The sequence below is a fragment of the Monodon monoceros genome, unplaced genomic scaffold (assembly GCF_005190385.1).
Source record: "Monodon monoceros isolate NGI ecotype Baffin Bay Population unplaced genomic scaffold, NGI_Narwhal_1 Super_Scaffold_9, whole genome shotgun sequence".
Classification (NCBI taxonomy): Eukaryota; Metazoa; Chordata; class Mammalia; order Artiodactyla; family Monodontidae; genus Monodon; species Monodon monoceros.
Window position 1 is genome coordinate 45,307,085 of NW_021703786.1, and position 17,522 is coordinate 45,324,606.

Consider the following 17,522-nt stretch of genomic DNA (forward strand, 5'->3'; position numbering starts at 1 on the left):
CTGTGATCATTTATTCTTGCCCGTACATCTACAGGACATCTGGGGACCCAGGTGGCGCTCAGAGTGGCTTGGCTCCAAGCTGCAGGTTGGGTTCAGGTCAGCTCTATGGGTTCCTCGGGTACCTTGGGTCAGCGTGTTAGCATAGGAGGGGTAAGCAGAGACATGTGATGCCTCCTAGGGCCTGAGCCTGGAACTGGCACAGTATCTCTTCTGCCAACATTCAGTTGGCCAAAATCGATGAAGGACATCAGCCCACAGAGTCAATAAGCTCAGGAAACCTCACACAAGAGAAAAATAAAACTACATGAGAAGAGCACTGCACCTCTGATACTCTTTCCAAAACCCTGTGACCCAAGACCAGTAATGAGGAAAATGCCAGACAAACCCAGATTTGGGGACATTCTATAGGATAATCTGACCAGTACTCTCTCCAGTGTCATGAAATACAAGGAAGGACTGAAAAATTCACAGACTGAAGGAGACCGAGGAAACCTGAAAACTAAGTGCAATGTGGGATCCTGAAACAGAAAGAGAATCTTAATGGAAAAACGGCTGAAATCCCAATGAAGTCTGGAGTTTAGTTTAAACACACACACACACACAGAGGTACCTCCTTGTCAAACTTCTGAGGGATAAAAGGTAATGAGAAAATCTTAAAGACAGCCAGAGGAAAAAAATACACTTAATCTTCAAAGGAGCAACAACTAAACTGAGAGCTCCCTTCTCTACGGAAACAATGGAAGCCAGGATACAATGAAATGACATATTTAAAGTGCTGAAAAGAAAAAAAACAAAACCTGTCAACTTAGAATTCTATACCTACAATTGTTCAATGATTTTTAAAAAATTATACACTGCTCACAAGAGAAATGCTTTGAAAGGCTGAAAGCAAAAGGATGGAAAGGATAACACCATGCACACATGTCCCCAAAAGATGGTGGTGTTACACCAATATCAGACAAATATTTTAATGTCAGAAGCATTACAGAAGATGAAGAGGGACATTTTATCAATTTAAACTATAAAGCAAAAATTGACAGAATTAACATCTCCACAACCATAGTGAAGGACTTTAACACATTTCTCTCAGTAGCTGATAGAACAAATAGACAAAAAAAAAAAAAAAATCAGTAGAGTTATAGAAGATCTGGACAACACAATTAACAAATTTGATCTCTTTGAAATAGAACACTGTGCTCAACAACAATAGAATTCACATTGTTTTCAAGTACGAGTAGAATATCAAATTTCAAGTGATTGAAATCAAACTGAGTATATTCCCTGACTACATTGAAATTAAACTATCAATAAGGTAAATTTTACTAGAAAATCCCAACTGCTTGTAAATCAGGCACTACATCTCTAAATAATCCAGGGGTCAAGAAAGAAAGAAAAGTGGAAACTAGAAAATATATTGAAGTGGTTAATAATGAGTATATGTTTTTGAAACTCTCAGGATGCTTAAGCAATATTAGGAGAAAATTTATTGCCATAAAAAAGCATATCCGGGGCTTCCCCGGTGGTGCAGTGGTTGAGAGTCCACCTGCCGATGCAGGGGACACGGGTTCGTGCCCCGGTCCGGGAAGATCCCACATGCCGCGGAGCGGCTGGGCCCATGAGCCATGGCCGCTGAGCCTGCGCGTCCGGAGCCTTGCTCTGCAACGGGAGAGGCCACAACGGTGAGAGGCCCGTGTATGGCAAAAAAAAAAAAAAAAAAAAAAAGCATATCTTATAATAGAGCAAAAGCTAAAAATCAGTTATTTACACCTCAGAAAGCTAGAGAAAGAATAGTAGATCAATCCTAAAGAAAGTAGAAGGAAGGAAATAAGTGTAATAGCAGAAATCTATGAATTAGAAAACCAACATACTAATTGAAAACCCCCTAACAAGACTGATGAGAGAGAGAACAAATTATCAATATCATGAATGAAAAAGAAGACATCTCTACAGATCCTATACACACTAAAAGGGTAATAAAGGGATATTATAGATTTACCAATACATTTGGTAATTTGGATAAGACGGAGAAATTTCTCAAAAATACAGTTTGCCCATCTGACAGAAGAAATGGATATACCAAATAGGCTAATATAACTAAAGAAATTGAAACCATTATTTTCTTAAGTAGACTGGCAGCCAATCACCTCTTTACTGTCTCCATAGTTACAAATTTTCCAGAATATCATATAGTTGAAGCCATACAGTATGTAGCTTTTTCAGATTGGCTTCTTTCACTTAGCAATATGCATTGAAGATTCCTCCATGTCTTCGTGGTCTCATAGCTCATTTCTTTTTGTTTGCCGAATGTTTCATTTTATTGATGTACCACAGTTTGTTTATTCGTTCACCTACTGAAGGACATCTTGGTTGATACCATTTTTTGGCAATTCTGAATAAAACTGCCATAAACATTTGTGTGCTGGTTTTTGTTCGGACGTATGTACGTTTTCAACTCATTTGGGTAAATACCAAGGAACACAATTGCTTGATCGTGTGGTACAAATATATTTAGGTTTTTCTGTTTTCTAAATGCCAAACTGTCTTCCAATGTGGCTGGGCCCTTTTTTCATTCTCACCAGCAATGAATGAGCGTTCCTGTAACTCCACATCCTTAGTAGCATTAGGTATTGTCAGTGCTATGGGTTTTATCTACTCTAATGGGTGTGTAGTGATATCTCATTGTGGTTTTTTTGTTTGTTTTTTGTTTTTTTGCGGTACGCGGGCCTCTCACAGTTGTGGCCTCTCCCGTTGCGGAGCACAGGCTCCGGATGCGCAGGCTCAGCGGCCATGGGTCACGGGCCCAGCCGCTCCGCGGCATGTGGGATCCTCCCGGACCGGGGCACGAACCCACGTCCCCTGCATCAGCAGGCGGACTCTCAACCACTGCGCCACCAGGGAAGCCCCTCATTGTTGTTTTAGCTTGCAGTCCCCTAAAGACTATGATGTTGAGCGTCTTTTCATGTGATTATTTGCCATATGTATATTTTCTTTGGTGAGGTGTCTGTTCAGATCTTTTGCCCTTTTTTTCTTTTTAACATCTTTATTGCAGTATAATTGCTTTCAACGGTGTGGTTTTGCCTATGTTTTAATTGAGTTGTTTCCTTATTGTTGAATTTTAAGAGGTTTTTATATATTTTGGATACCAGTCCTTTATCGGATGTGCGTTTTGCGAATATTTTCTGCCAATCCATGGCTTGTGTTTTCATTCTCTTAGCAGTGCCTTTTGCAGAGCGGATGGTCTTAATTTTAACAAAGTCCGATTTGTCAGTTTGGCAGCTTCCTCTAGGGCCCAGGACATAGTGGTCTGGGACCCTCCTCAGACCTCTTCCTATGGTCCCTGACATCCAAGTCACGCCTCCTCCAGAGGGACGGCTCTCCCACAACCCCTGTGTCGAGGAACGTGTAGAGCCACCTCAGTCTGCTCAAAGCAGAGGCATCAGAGAGTTTTCCAGCCCCTGCAGCTTCACCCACACGGGAGACGTGTGTGGACCTGGACTGCTTGGCACCTGCCCTGGGGCTTCAGACTTCCCTTCCCCCACTGTCACGCCCACCCCACCCTCGAGCACTGGGAGGATAGCCGCTGCCCTGGGAAGAGGGATTCCTGGTTTTCTTGGGGAAGAAGCTACTCCCTCCTTTACCCAAGTCTCTGAATCCCTCTTTTCACTCCCCTAACCCTAACCAGCAAATCAGGGTAAAGGGAGCCGGCTCCCCTGGGAAGGAGTGCCCACCCCATCCCCCTGGAGCAAAGACAGGCAGCTGGTAGGCTATCCCCATCTGTGCCCTTTATTTCTCTCTGTCCCGGGCACCAGGCACACCTGTGTCCTGGGCCAGTCCACAGCCCCCAGGATCTCAGTCAGCTTGGGCTGCTATAACAAAATACCATAGAGTGGGTGGTTTAAACAACAGACATTTACTTCTCATAATTCTGGAGGCTGGGAAGTCCAGGGTCAAGGTGCTGCCAGGTTTAGTGTCTCGTGAGAGCTCTCTTCCTGGGTTGCAGACAGCCGTCTCTCACTGTGTCTTCACAAGGTGGAGAGAGGAAGCTCTGGTGTCTCTTCCTCTTCTTATAAAGACGCTAATCCCATCATGGGGTCCCCACCCTCAGGACCTCATCTAAACCTAATTACCTCCCAGAGGTCCCACCTCTTAACACCATCACATTGGGGGTTCAACATACGAATCTGGGGAGGACACAGACATTTAGTCCATAATACCTGGCAATTCTGAGCATGTGGTCCCTGGAGAGGCGGCTGTGGTCACGGCAGCCACACGCGTGTGCCCCTCTCTGCACAGGGCGAATGGGAAGAAACAGGACCCACTCGGGGAATCTCAGAAATTTAGAGCTGGAGGCCAAGCCTCGGAGTCACTGCAGCCTGACCAGGTAATCTCCCCTGAACATCAAGGTAGCACAGACCGAGATCCTAGCAAACACTTATCGTGCACGGGCCCAGCACTGTCCACGTGCTTTACGTGCTTATGTCATCTCACTGATGCTTCCCAACGTCACCACTGTTACCGACCAGGGTTCCTGGACTCTTTACTCAATAGAAATTGATGAGAGGCCAGAGGAGGAATTCAGGCGAGTCTTTACTGGGACTCGTGCTGCAGCAGGAGGGAGCGAAAACAAGCGAAAGGTGCCCTTGCTCGCTCCCTGAGTGGGGGCGAGCTGGTCCCTTAAATGGGGTGAGGGGGGGTTGGGCCGGAGAGGTGGCTCAGGTGGTCTGCCCACCCGCTTGGTGGTGCTGTGTGCAGGGATCATGTGCAGGACCCTGCTTTTCCTCCCTGCCCCTCAGAAGTGGCAGTCGCGTTTTGACCTTTTTGTATCTTCTCGTTCATAATTTGCCTAAACTGCGCCTGCGTGCAGGTATTTTTAGTCCCTTTTAGTTTCTTTGTATTCTGTTGCTGGAGGAGACGTTTGTCCAGGTGCAAGCCCTGCAGTAGAGGGTCCGAGGTCCCAGCCTGCCTCATCATGAGGTAGGTACTATTGTGCCCCATTTTACAGATGGGGAAACTGAGACAGAGAAGCTAAGGAACTTGCCCAAGGTCACAGAGACAGTGAAAAGGGGAAGTCAGGACTCAGCCAGGCACCAGAGTCCCTGCTCTTAAGCTCTGCTGCTCCCTCAATCCCCTCATGTGAGCTGTGGGGAAACTGAGGCCCAGAAAAGTAAAGCTCACACAGATCTGAGGGGGATGGCTTCATCCTAATGGAATTCCAGAGGAGCCCTGCTGGTTTCACAGCTACCCTCTTCACACTCCCTGGGGATGGTGGCGGGGCGGGGTGTGGAGAAGTGGAAGTGCGGGGGGGGGGGGGGGGGGGAGGGAGGAGAGTAAAGGGTGGGCGGGGCTCCAGGCGAGTCTGTGTGGCCACTGCTGGGGGGCGGGGCAGGGGAGTCAGGAAGGAAGCCCTTGTGAATGAATGTCGCTTCAGCCCCCAAAGCTGGCCCTGATCCCAAAAGGGTCCCCTGAGACATCGGGAGAGAGGAAAGTGTGGGGAGGGAAGGGAGCAGAGCAGCCTTCCCCACGCCCAACCCCTCCCCCACCAAGGAAAGGGGCCTCTCTGAGCAAAACTGTAGCCGCAGGTCTACAGAAGCAGGACTGCCTGGGAAAGAAGCCGGAGAAAGGTAGGAAGGCTTTGCAAACACACTCTCCAATCCCTCGGGTTACAGATGGGCAAACTGAGACCCAGAGAGGAGGGGACGGAGCAGAGGCAGCTAGGACCAGAGCCCAGCCAGGACGCTCTGTCTCCTGCCCCAGTGCGTGTGCACGCAGGTGCACAGGCCAGGCAATTTGCCCAAATTTGCCCAGGTAATAAAGGATTGGGCTCTTCGGGTTTTCTCACTGATGTCCTGCTGGATCCTCAGCCTTCTAGGTGAGAATTTCATACAGACAAGCGCCTCCAGTTCTTCCTCCACACTCTGCGAAGCTTGCAGACCTGCCTTGGAGGAACCTGCCTTATTAGGAAGGTAAAGGGGGGGCGGTGCGAGGGTGCCGGGGCAGGGAAGGATGGTCTCCAGGCTGACCTGAGAACAGGGTGTGTAAGAGTATTCCAGGCCCTGCCCTCCAGGGCAGCCCCAGGTTCTCTCTGCCCTTGACCCCGTTTCAGAGGGGCCTGAGCAGCTTGGAGGGGGCACAGGTGCAGAGGGAGGCCTGGACAGAGAAGTTTTCCTCACCAACTTGAAGGATGGCTTGTGCAAGAAGGAATGGTCTGGGTTTCTCTGTATCTTTCCCATCTTGATCAATGTAAATGTGTTACTAGTCCAGAAAATACGGATATTTAAATTTAAGAAAGAATGTGGTTGATCCTTAGGTACTGATAATGATTTCCAAGAAAGAAAGCTGAAAAACAACTTGTATAAATCACCCCAAGCTATGGACAATGGTGGTCACTGGGAGAGGAGGGAAAAGAAACCGGGAAGGGGGAGAAGGATTGCCTTTTTTTTTTTTTTTTTTTTTTTTTACGTACGCGGGCCTCTCACTGTTGTGGCCTCTCCCACTGCGGAGCACAGGCTCTGGACGCGCAGGCTCAGCGGCCATGGCTCACGGGCCCAGCCGCTCCGTGGCATGTGGGATCTTCCCGGACCGGGGCACGAACCCCCATCCCCTGGCATCGGCAGGCGGACTCTCAACCACTGCGCCACCAGGGAAGCCCTGCTTTTTTATTCTGTATACTGCTGTATAATGTTTGTTATTACAATGAAAATGTATTTTTGAATTGCTTGAGCCATTTCTTAAACACGAAAATTTTAAAAAATGTTGCCAGCATTTAAAATCAAAATTCCTTCTCCCCCCAAAATAAGAGTGGCTGAAAGGCGAGGGAATGGATAAAAACATAAATCAGCTTCCTACACATGTCACCCCATTAGCCCTAACTCTGCGCTCTCTCACACAACCAACAAAACCACACTGCTGGAAGTAAAGGGTGGAGAATCCCCGATACGCCTACTGTTCCTCGGCAGACAGTACTAGTTGCTAACAAGGTCCCAGGTGATACCGATACTCCTGGTCCAGGAACCCTACTTGGCGAAACGCTGGTTTAGGGCATGATGTTGTTCTGCTGCCCTGGAGGGAATTCACTAGAAGCAGAGGTGCCCACCAGGTGAGTGCCAGCCTTGCCATTGCCTTGGTCTCCCTGCAGTAGAGTTGAGAGCCAAGGAACACAGGCCAGGCTTCAGGCTGGCTCAGCCTGCAGGTCCTCCCTGTGGTCCTACAATGAACTCGCTGGACTAGGTGTTTCCTGGTTCAAGTCCCAGCACCTGCCAGTTATACGAGCCTTTAAACTCAAGTTTACCCATCTCCATAATTGTCCTAACTCTTGAAGTGATTGTATAGGTAAAGTAAAATGTGTTTCTATAACAGCTATTTTCTTGTTTATTACCTCTCACTGCTTTCTAAGGATGGGTCCTACCAACCAGAGAACCATTTGTTTTTTGGTTGTTGTTAATGAGTTCGGGGTATAAAAACTGGCAGGCAAGGATTAGAATGGAGTTGAGGTGCTCTGAATGCACTTCAAGAGTCCTTTGATGTGTTTGTGAAAAAATCTGGGTGGGAGGAGCCAGGAGTTAGTGAGTTGGGGTCACGGGGAGAAAAGAGAAAGGAGAAAAAAAAAAACACTCTACCAGTCCAACGGCATGGCCTGGAGGAGGGTGTCCGGACAACAGAAGACTCCACGGAAGATTTTTAAATAGCTTGTTAAGAGATGAGTGATATCCACTTCTTCTCCATCCTCCTAATGTAATCGTCAGTAAAATCTACGTTGCTTATTAGGATTTTCTGAATGATCCCAGAGGGGACCCCTGCAGAAGATGGGGCTGGAGCAACGCACAGGTGGCCCTGGGTTTCCTGTATCCAAAACAAATAATTCTTCCCTGACTCCAATACCCTGGCCCTCTAGAGTGCCCTGATCACAGCACTCATCTCCCTACCACCACAGTTACAAGAGGATTTAATTTGTTTAAGAATTTAAAGTTTCGTTTGTTTAAACCTCTCAGTGGCTTAGTAATAGACAGGGAAATAAGTAAGACATATCTTTCTGAATAAAGGGGACTGGAAAGAGGGATGAGGATGGAACAGAAGCAGTGGATTGTCTGCAGGAAAGATAAGTAATGTGGCAGCTCCAAGGTGAATTAGTGAACAGACTTCCAAACGCCCAGGCTGGGATAGAGGAACCTGGGAAGCTATCACAGCTCTGCCCAAAGGGGCCATACATGTCGAGCCTCTGCTTCTGTATCTTGGGCGTTGATCACCCCAGAGTGGCTTTTCAACCATTAGCTAACCAGGTGATCTATGAACCAGAGCAGTAAGTGCAGGGAACCCTAACCCTGTCGAGTCTGATGCTTATGGATCGTGTGGTCTTGTTGGGGGAAAGGGCTGTTCCTGAGAGATCGGTGCAGATGGGAAACTTGGCAACAGACGGCCTGAAAAGCCCAGATTAAACAAACACTAAGAGCGTCTGGAGGGACACGGCGTCACTGGGAACAGAGGGGCAACGCCACCCCCTCGGTGATGGCAGGCGTGGTGCGCTGGGGGCAGGTGTGGGGCCTTGGTCCTTCCTCTGTCCACCTCCTTCACTCTCTCTTTGTCTCCTGGCTGGCTGTCAGCTGCGTGCCCACAAAATGAGGGCACCTCAGCTCCTCCTTGCAGGGCCCAGCTCCCAGGCTGTCCACGGTCACCCAGCAGCCCCTTCCGTGGCTACCACACCCACGGTAGTTGCAGAGACATCAGCCAATGATAAGAGGAGCAGAGCAGCCACAGGAGGTTGACATCAACTTGTGATTTCCGACTCAGGCCAAAGCTGATAAGGAGAAGGGGCCGCCCGTGATGGCCACACTGCTGGCTGCTGCCGAGTCCTGAACCTGCAAGGGCTGAGTTCTTGGTCCTTCATCCTGTCCTGGCCTTATTTACTTCACTCATTCATTCCCTCATTCATTCGTTCATCCATTCATCCCTTTGTTTTATTTACTGAGCCAGACTGTCTCTTAACATTCTCTTACCCTGTGATGGATACAATAATGAATAAGACCTAGCCTCTGCTTTCTCAGAACTCACAGGGGGAGGGATGCGGCAGGCATGTGACCTAAGGATACAAAGATGCAAGATAAAATGTGAGTTCAGTCACGTGAGTGGGACCGAAAAGAAGTAGCCATGAGAGGGAAGCTGAGCTCTAGAGCAAATGATTCAAATTTCTGGACTTTATTCTTCTTTTCAAACGGCCTCTTCTACAAAAGGAAGGGATGGAACAGAGCCCACTCGGCCCTTGCAGAGAAAGGTCAGCGGCTTCTCCTTTGGTTGCAAAGGAGAAACCCAAGTGACAGAAACCCAGTGCAAACAGTCTTAATCGAAAAGGAGGGAGCATTTATTGGATCACATAGTTGAACAATTAAGAGAAGATCTAGACATCAGCGTTTCAGGCACAGCTGAATCCAGGCATTCGTGCTGTCTGCAATCTGCCTCTCTCCAGAGCCATTTAGGCCATATCGGATGACAGCCTAGAGTGTGTGAGTTTTTCAAAGGTCTAGAAATGTGTTGGAGATTCCCCAAAATATTGCTTGGCTTCAAAATATGGGAAAAAGAAAGAATATGACAGGGGCTTCCCTGGTGGCGCAGTGGTTGAGAGTCCGCCTGCCGATGCGGGGGACACGGGTTCGTGCCCCGGTCTGGGAAGATCCCACGTGCCGCGGAGCGGCTGGGCCCGTGACCCATGGCCGCTGAGCCTGTGCGTCCGGAGCCTGTGCTCCGCAACGGGAGAGGCCACAGCAGCGAGAGGCCCGCGTATCACCAAAAAAATAAAAAAAATTAAAAAAAGGATATGACAAACTAGCAAACATGTCACCGTGGAGGTGGTCTGCTCCCCAGCACTGCTCTCTCCTAATCATCAAGGTCAGCGGATGCTTTTGGTGCTCATCCATGTCCTGTCTGCAGTCTTGGACACCGTTGACCATCACGTCCTTGACACTGTCCCACCCCCACCTTCCATGGTACTCCACTTTCCCTCCTGACCTGTTTTTCCCTCTTCTGTACCGAAGGAAGGATGGTTAGGAGTGAGCCAGGAGAAGGGTTGGGAAGAGAATCCCAACTTCACTGCACATGCGAAGGCCTGGAGGTGGGAGACGGCCTGGATCATTAAGGAACTGCAGGCGTTCTGGAAGGCGTCAGAGCAAGGGGATAAAGCCTGAGGTTGGGGATCAAGGAAGGACCAGATCAAGAAGGGCCTTGCAAGTCATGCTAAGGAATTTGGCCATTCTCTTGAAGGTAATAGGGAGCTATTGAAGGTTGTAACAAGGTGTAACGCGATCAGATTTGTGTTTCACTATCAGAAAGAGACCTTTGGCTATGAGGCGGAGGCAGGGAGACATCAGGCAGTTGTAATAATTTAGGAGAAAAACAGTGGTGACCTCATGGCCGCCATGGGGGATGGAAAAAAAAATGCGACAGTTCATGAGACAGTGACAAGACTTGGTGCTGTTTAGGTGTTACAGTTGAGGGAGGGGGAGATGTGAAGAATGACACCTAGGTTTCTGATTCTGAGATGAGCAGCAGAGAGGTGGGTTTAGAAGGTGAAATGAGGAACTGGCTTTGCACCTGTTGAGTCGGAAGAACTTGGGACCATCTGGCTGATGGTGTCGGGGGTGGGGGTGCGGTTCTTGGTGTGTCTGGAGCTCGAGAAAGAAGTCAGGGCTCCCTGCATCGCTGCCCAGGCAGCACCAGCAGGGGGCCCACGGAGGTGCCACCCTCCCACCCAGTCAGAATAAAGAACCTCCAGTGACCAGTGGCTGACCACAGACACTTCTCTAGAAAGCAACCTCGTAGCAGGATGTGCTCTGGGAGGAGCTTTGAGGGCCATGGGGAAGGGGAAGGAAGAGGAGGGGACAGAGCCAGGCCTGTGCGACACTGGGCTTTTCTCTGCAGGTCTGGAGGCTGCAGACACCGGTCAGGGCTCGTCTAAGACATCAGGTGGCCCCGGGCTGGAGGCCTCCCTGGGCAGGACTGTGGACAGCCGAGCTGCAGCTGAGCCAAGGTAGGTGCTGGCTGGGGGTGGGGTCTCCAGGGAGGGAGCCGGGAGAGGCAGATCTGAGCAGAGCAGATCCAGGGTCCTGGAGGAGGGATGCTGGAAGGGGAGCCCGTGAGGGGCAAGACACCCCTGGAGCTTGTGAATACACGCCCAGCCTTTCTGAGACGGGTTGCCCAGATGTGGTGGCTACTATGACCATTCTGCCAAGTTAAAATTATCCAACCTGGGCTGTCCAGTGGTTAGGACTCCGCACTTCTGATGCAAGCGGCACGGGTTCGATCCCTGGTGAGGGAACTAAGATCCCATATGCCTTGAGGTGCGGCCAAAAAAAATTAGAAAAAGATTATTCAATCCATTTTCACAAGAAGAAAGGACGCAGGACCCTGTGAGAAGACCCCTCTTTTCTTCTCCGAATCCTGTAAATGCCAGTAATAACAGTACTAATTATTCACGCCTGGTGCTATAGGATACATTCATTAGCCCATTGGATTCTCACGGGCAATTGGAGGAAGGCTGGGTGTGTTTATAATGCCCGTTTATAGGTCAGGAGACTGGCCAAAGTGCAGAGTGGGTAAGCAAGGCACAGGGCTCAGAGAGAATCTTCTGGGTCCCCATCGGTGCCCCTCCTGGGACATTATCTGTCCACCTCTGTCCCGGATCTTGGCCATTCTCTACACATACACACACACACACACTCACACACATTCACACACACACGGATCCAGCGTCTTCTACGTGTGCAGCCGGCACCAGAGCCCAACCAGAGCCGTGTCTCCGTCCTTGAGAAGCTGCCCGGCTGGTGTGGGGTTGAGACACGGCTGTGAGTGACTAACACAGACAGTAACAGGCACCGGGGCCGCTGGCGAGGCACGGTGTGCGCGCAGGTGGAGAGAGCCCCGCAGGTGTGGGATCAGGGAGGGCTCCGCGCAAAGCGGCACCTGGGTCTTGAGGGAGACAGAGGGCTTGTGTACAGAGATGGAGCAGCGGGCGTCCCAGTGAGGGGGACAAAGCGCGCAAACCCAGAGTAGGAGCGCGGGTGTGAACAGCGAGGAAGAAAAGCTAGAGATTCAGTTTGGCTGCTAACGTGGGGTTTGTGGAGAACTTAGCAGCATGGGCCTGGCCTGTTACTTTATTCAGCTCTAAGTAAGTGGCTTTTGAATGTCATCTCATTGAGTCCTCACAGTAATCTTATGAGGTAGGTGCTAATATTAGGCCTCCTTTAAAGATAGGGAAACTGAGGCACAAGGGCTCTAAGCAACATATTGCCATAGCAACAGAGAGGCTTGGAACCCGGGCAGTCCAGCACCAAATGCTACCTGCCCGGCCACTCCGCCACTTTCCTCTGTCACCTCCTCGGCTCTCATGGTGGATGTGAATGCCAGGCTGGCTCATGGCTTCCTGGTCTGCATCCAGGCCCTGTCACGTTCCTCCCAGGCTCCCCCCATCCACCCCGCCCAGGAACAATGCTCGCCTCCTACCCCCTCGACCAGCCCTCTCGCATCCAGGTGTTTCCTTCCCAGCCAGAGGCAGTCTCAGCGAGGAAGTGGGCCTGCCCGGTCCTCAGGGGACAGCTGGGGAGCAGGGCTCTCGGGAATCTGGAAAGCCCAGCGGGCCTTGTGGGATGAGGGTTGACAGGGGCCCCCTCAGAACCCCAAGCTCTGCATTTCCACCCCCCACTAATCACAGGCTCTAAACCAAAGAGCTGGGTGTGTCGTCTGGCAAGTCTGTCTCTACAGAGAGAAGAACTCAGAGTCCTGGAAATGGCATCTGCCCCGATATCCTGGGGGCGGCCGGCTGGCAACGCGGGTGGGAGGAGAGGGGAGTGGTTCAGTGGTGGGGGGTCCCTTCTCTCTGTGCCAGGGCGGTGGGTGCAGGACAGGAAGGAGGCAGGGGTGTGGTCCTGGGAAACTCCGTGTCTTTCTTCCCAAGGGGTGGCTTCTCCTGTCTGAAGAGTCTGGCCCGGGAGCCAGCCATGGGGCAGGCAGGGGATCTTCCGAAGCTGGGATCTTCACGGCCAGACACTGACCCGGAGCCAGGCCTCCTCAGTCCTGCTCTCTGCAGCCCTTCCTCCAGCAGGGAAGTCTTTCCCATGATCTCTTGCACAGAGAGAATGGGCAGCCACAGCTGCGAACAGGGCCCCATCTGCTTCTTCCTGCTGCGTGTCACAGAACCGCCTCTGTGGCTCTGTGGCTGGTCCTGTGGCCTATTTTATCCCAAGGCAGTGAACGGCCATGTGTTCGCACCCGCCCTGAGGACTGTTCATTGCTAATGTTCTGTGTTTAAGGAGGAGCGTCCTCTGAATCCCAATTCATTCATTCACTCGTTCATTCTTTGTTTCTGGTCTCGCCCCTCTGCTGGAAAGGGTCTAAGATTTTACCCTCCTTGTGACTAACAGGTTAGCATACCGCAATTTTAGGGATGCTGGCAGAAAACACGAGATTCTAGGGTCAGAGACCCGGGTGTTTATCACTCACGGTGCAACAGGCAGTGTGAGCGTCCTGCCCCCAAGTTCCCTGGGAGAGCGGGGAGGTGGCCCCAAGTGGATGCTGTGCGTCACGGCTGAGATTAGCCCTGAGCTAAGGAAACCCCCAGTGTTCACCGTGGGCTGCGAGCAAACCTGCCATCTTTGCCCTGGAAGGAGACATCGTCTCTATCATACTGGTCGGCAAAGAAATCCACCCTTGGCCCTGGAGGAGATACTTGCTCTCTGTTCCAAGGCTGTTCACGATACAAACCTTCTTGAAGAAATGATCTGGAACAAAAGCTCACCAGACAGGCACAAACCCGGGAGGACTGTCTTCCAGCGTCCTCCTACTGTCCCCTCGCCGACTGTACCCCAGCTGCACTGTCCCTTGAAAATCCTCGGGCACCTCCCTCCTCAGCGCTTGGGTGGCTGTTCCCTTCGTATGGAACATGTTTCCTGCAGACATTGGCTTGCTCCTTTCCTCCCGCAGGCTTCTACTCAGATGTCACCTCCTTAGGGAGACCTTTTAGAATCGCACACCCAACGCTGGAACCTCGTGATCCCCTTCTCAGCCATATTCCTATAGCACTTCTCAGCATCTCATATACAACTTAATTACGGCATTTATTGTCTTCCCCCGCTCCCACCCTCACTACATACCCTCAGGAGTGCAACCTTTATGAGAGCAGGTGTTTTTGCCTACTTGATTGCCACATCCCCAGGAACTGGAACAGTGTCTCACACTTAGAAGGGGCTCGAAGCATATTCGTTGCGTGAATGAATGAATCCATCCACTTATATGATCTTCAGTTGAAGACCTGGTTCTCCTACCTTGAGTCTGTAGGAGAGATAAGGCTCAATCACTATTGAGCAAATGAGACAAGGAACGAATAGCACTGGCCAGGGATGGGGGTGGGGGATGTATGAGAGGCCGCAGTGCCGTGACTCATGGGGCTGCTCCCAGGTGGCTGGGATTCTCCCCTTGGCCGCTTTTCGTGCTGCTTGTACCAGCTGCTGGGAATCTTTCCAACTGGTGGCAGAGGCTGGTGTGTTTCTATCCTGTGATGTCGCATTCTTGCTATGACTGGGGGAACTGGGGGAGGGCAGGGGCTTGTGAGCTGAGCTTGGACGTGCCATTTGCCTGGTTAGCAGCACAAAAGCCACAGTCGGTCATCCGAGACGGAGCCGGAGACCAATGCCCCGCGCAAGTGGCAGGGCAGCGTCCTTACCACTGTGTCTGGGACCCCCTTCCCATGGGACCGCTGCCTCTTCACCAGTGTCTTCAGCATCAGTATCATCTCTGTTTCCTGTGCCAGTTGCCATAGCAACCATGCCGAACAGACTTGATTCCGTTCCCTAGCCTGAGAGCGGCTTGGGGACAGGGACCCTGTCTTGTCTTCGTACAAGTGCTTGACATTCACGAGGCAGTGCATCAGGGGCTACGGAGAAGTAGAGAAGGGTACCGTAAATGCTTGTCGAATGACTCACATGGCACCTCGGGGCAACTGCAACGCCCAGCTCCCATCAGGCATGTCTGTAATTAACTCTCCTCTCTGAGAACTGGGACCTGGGCCACAGTGGACAGTCCCCAGCTTACAATGGTTTGACTTAAGACTTTTCGACTTTACGATGGTGGGAAAGCAGCGTGCATTCAGTAGAAACCGTACTTCAAATTCTGATCTTCTCCCAGGCTAGCGATATGGGGTTCGATATGCTGGGCAGGGCAGCTCCTAGCCAGCCACGTGATCACAAGAATCAACAACTAATACGCTTACAGCCGTTCTGCACCCAGACGATCATTCTGTTTTTCACTTTCAGTAGAGTATTCAATCCATTACGTGAGATAGTCAACCGTTGATTATCAAGTAGGCTTTGCGTTAGAAGATTTTGCCCAACTGTAGACTAATGGAAGGGTTCTGAGCAGGTTTAAGGTAGGCAGGGCCAAGCTGTGATGTTCTGTAAGGGTAGGTGTGTTCGGTGCATTTTCGACTTACAATATTTTCAACATACAATGGGTTTATTGGGATGTAACCCCATCACAAATCAAGAAATATCTATATAGCTTGTGGGTTGCCAGCTTGTCTGCCTCAAAGAGCCCAGCAGGAAGCATGAACGATGCCACGGACCAGCTGACAGTGGCGGATGCAGTAGGAGGGGCAGGTGCCTGGCCCTACCAGGGGGGCGGCTGCAGTCCAAGCCCACTGATTGTTGCCACGTGGAATTATGGGCCCATTGTTTCCAGATCTTCCAGTTATTCCTTCTAAGTAAAAGCTGAGAATCTTGACTTTTATGTGAAATCTGACTTTTAAATGTGGGCCACAGAGTCAAATTTTCTAGAACCGTGGCTGCTTCTAGGGAAGGAGGATGCTTGCTTTTTCACTGTATAGCATGTGTACCTTCCAGACATTTGCCATGGGCAGAGTTTTTAGCGTGGGCAGTGAATTCTAACAATGTACCAGGCAGAGCAAGTCTCTGGTTCCCCATGCAAATGTTACCAAACACGTTTGGTCTGCCCGAGTCGCAGTGAGTCAAATGCTGAGATGCTGAGGTTGGCAACAGAGAAGGGGTTTATTCGTGAGGCAGCCAGTCGAGGAGACGGGAGAACAACCCTCAGATCTGCCTTCCTGACGGCGAGGGGGCGAGGGGTACTTACGAGATAAAGGTGAGGCGTGTGGAGCATGGGGAAAGGTGATGGGGATAAGAAAAGGTGAGGTAATCATTGTTCTGTGCAGTGCAGGTACAACTAAGCTACAGGCTTCTTCATAGGACGCGTGCTCAGAAAATGGTGCTGTTAGCGTGTCCTGAGGGTGGAGGTATTGGGCCCCTGACGCCAAATGGTCACCAAGTGGTGATGGAGGGTCGGTGGTCTCAACCAGTCTTAATGGGCTCAAACTCAAACTGGACACAACTTTGAGTTCCTGAAAAACCACTTGGGCAAACGTCTTATCGTTCAGGCTTCATGACACTTGGAGGACACGCAAGTTTTTGTAAAAATAATTAAAGCAAAGCCTGACCAGCAAAGGCAGTATTTATTAATGGCTAACTGATAACTACCCTTGGTTTCTGTGTAACATGTGTGTCATCAAGCTTGCTGTGGGCATGGACACCAGTGTGCCAATCGTGGGCCGAGAACGTGGCGAGTAGGGCCACACTGCAGTCAGTGAGAAGTCACGGGCTGGTAGGCCCCCAGCTCCTAAGGGCAAGGACTGTGTCTCATTTATTTACCTCTAAACGTTCAGGCCTGGCGCACTTTCTGCCACGTGAACAGTGTTCCGTAGATGCTGTTTGATTTACTCAGCAATCTCAGTCCCTGGAAACACTGCCAGGAGCTAGGAAGAGAGCCAGAGGGCCTCGGAGCGGCCCAGATAGATGTTCCAAGAGCATGGGAGTTCCATGCTCTTTTTTCATAGACCAGTTTCTCGGGCTTTGTCTCCCTATTTTACATACAAGACAATGCCATGTGTTTATCTGGCTCCCCAGCGTTCAGCAAATTGGCAGTCTGGTGAAAGAGCAGAGACAGCAACAGGGCAGCCACCCGCACAGAGGAGCCTTTGTTCCAGTTTAAGAGAGGCATCCCCGCTGAACAGACAGATGACAGCAAGCGCCCTTTTGGATGGATTACAGAGCCTCGCCCTTCCTGGCTGGGAGGGCCAGTGAGGCGATGGGCCAGACGGCAGCCCCGTCCACCCACTTTGTGCGAGGTGCAGTCCCCACTGCTGAAACGGGATTCATACCTGAGAAAGTAGGAGCCTTTCAGCGTAGGATGGAGGCTTCCTTCACCTACCAGCAGCCCCTGAAATCGTCACTGTGTTACGGTGAGGTACGTGCAGTCATCTCCCATGAGATTCATCGAGGAAACCTCAGAGGCAAGTTTGGGTGCTTAAAAGGGCAAGGTTTATTTCCTGAGAAATTCACATCATCCTGAAGTGAGACAACTGAGATGTTGCTGCGTTTTGCCAGAATGACCTGGGTTCTGCCTGTTTCCATTTCCTGTCTGGTGCAGGCTTGACCCCTGAGGGCTCTGCCCCATACTGGTGTGGTCAGCAGCCC

General features: G+C 50.7%; 1 protein-coding gene across 6 annotated transcripts in view; it reads left to right on the top strand.

Moving 5' to 3' along the window:
- Positions 1–5,863: 5,863 nt before the first annotated feature.
- The window catches only part of PIK3R6 (phosphoinositide-3-kinase regulatory subunit 6), a 58,460-nt gene continuing 46,801 nt past the window's right edge, over positions 5,864–17,522 (top strand). For 4 of the 6 annotated variants that reach the window (XM_029212359.1, XM_029212354.1, XM_029212353.1 and 1 more), the window contains exon 1: positions 10,868–11,014. The gene's annotated coding sequence lies outside the window, so the exon portion shown is untranslated. Of the gene's footprint in view, positions 5,964–10,022; positions 10,249–10,842; positions 11,015–17,522 lie in introns of those variants that run through there. The other 2 variants (XM_029212352.1, XM_029212358.1) reach the window with 2 other exon arrangements.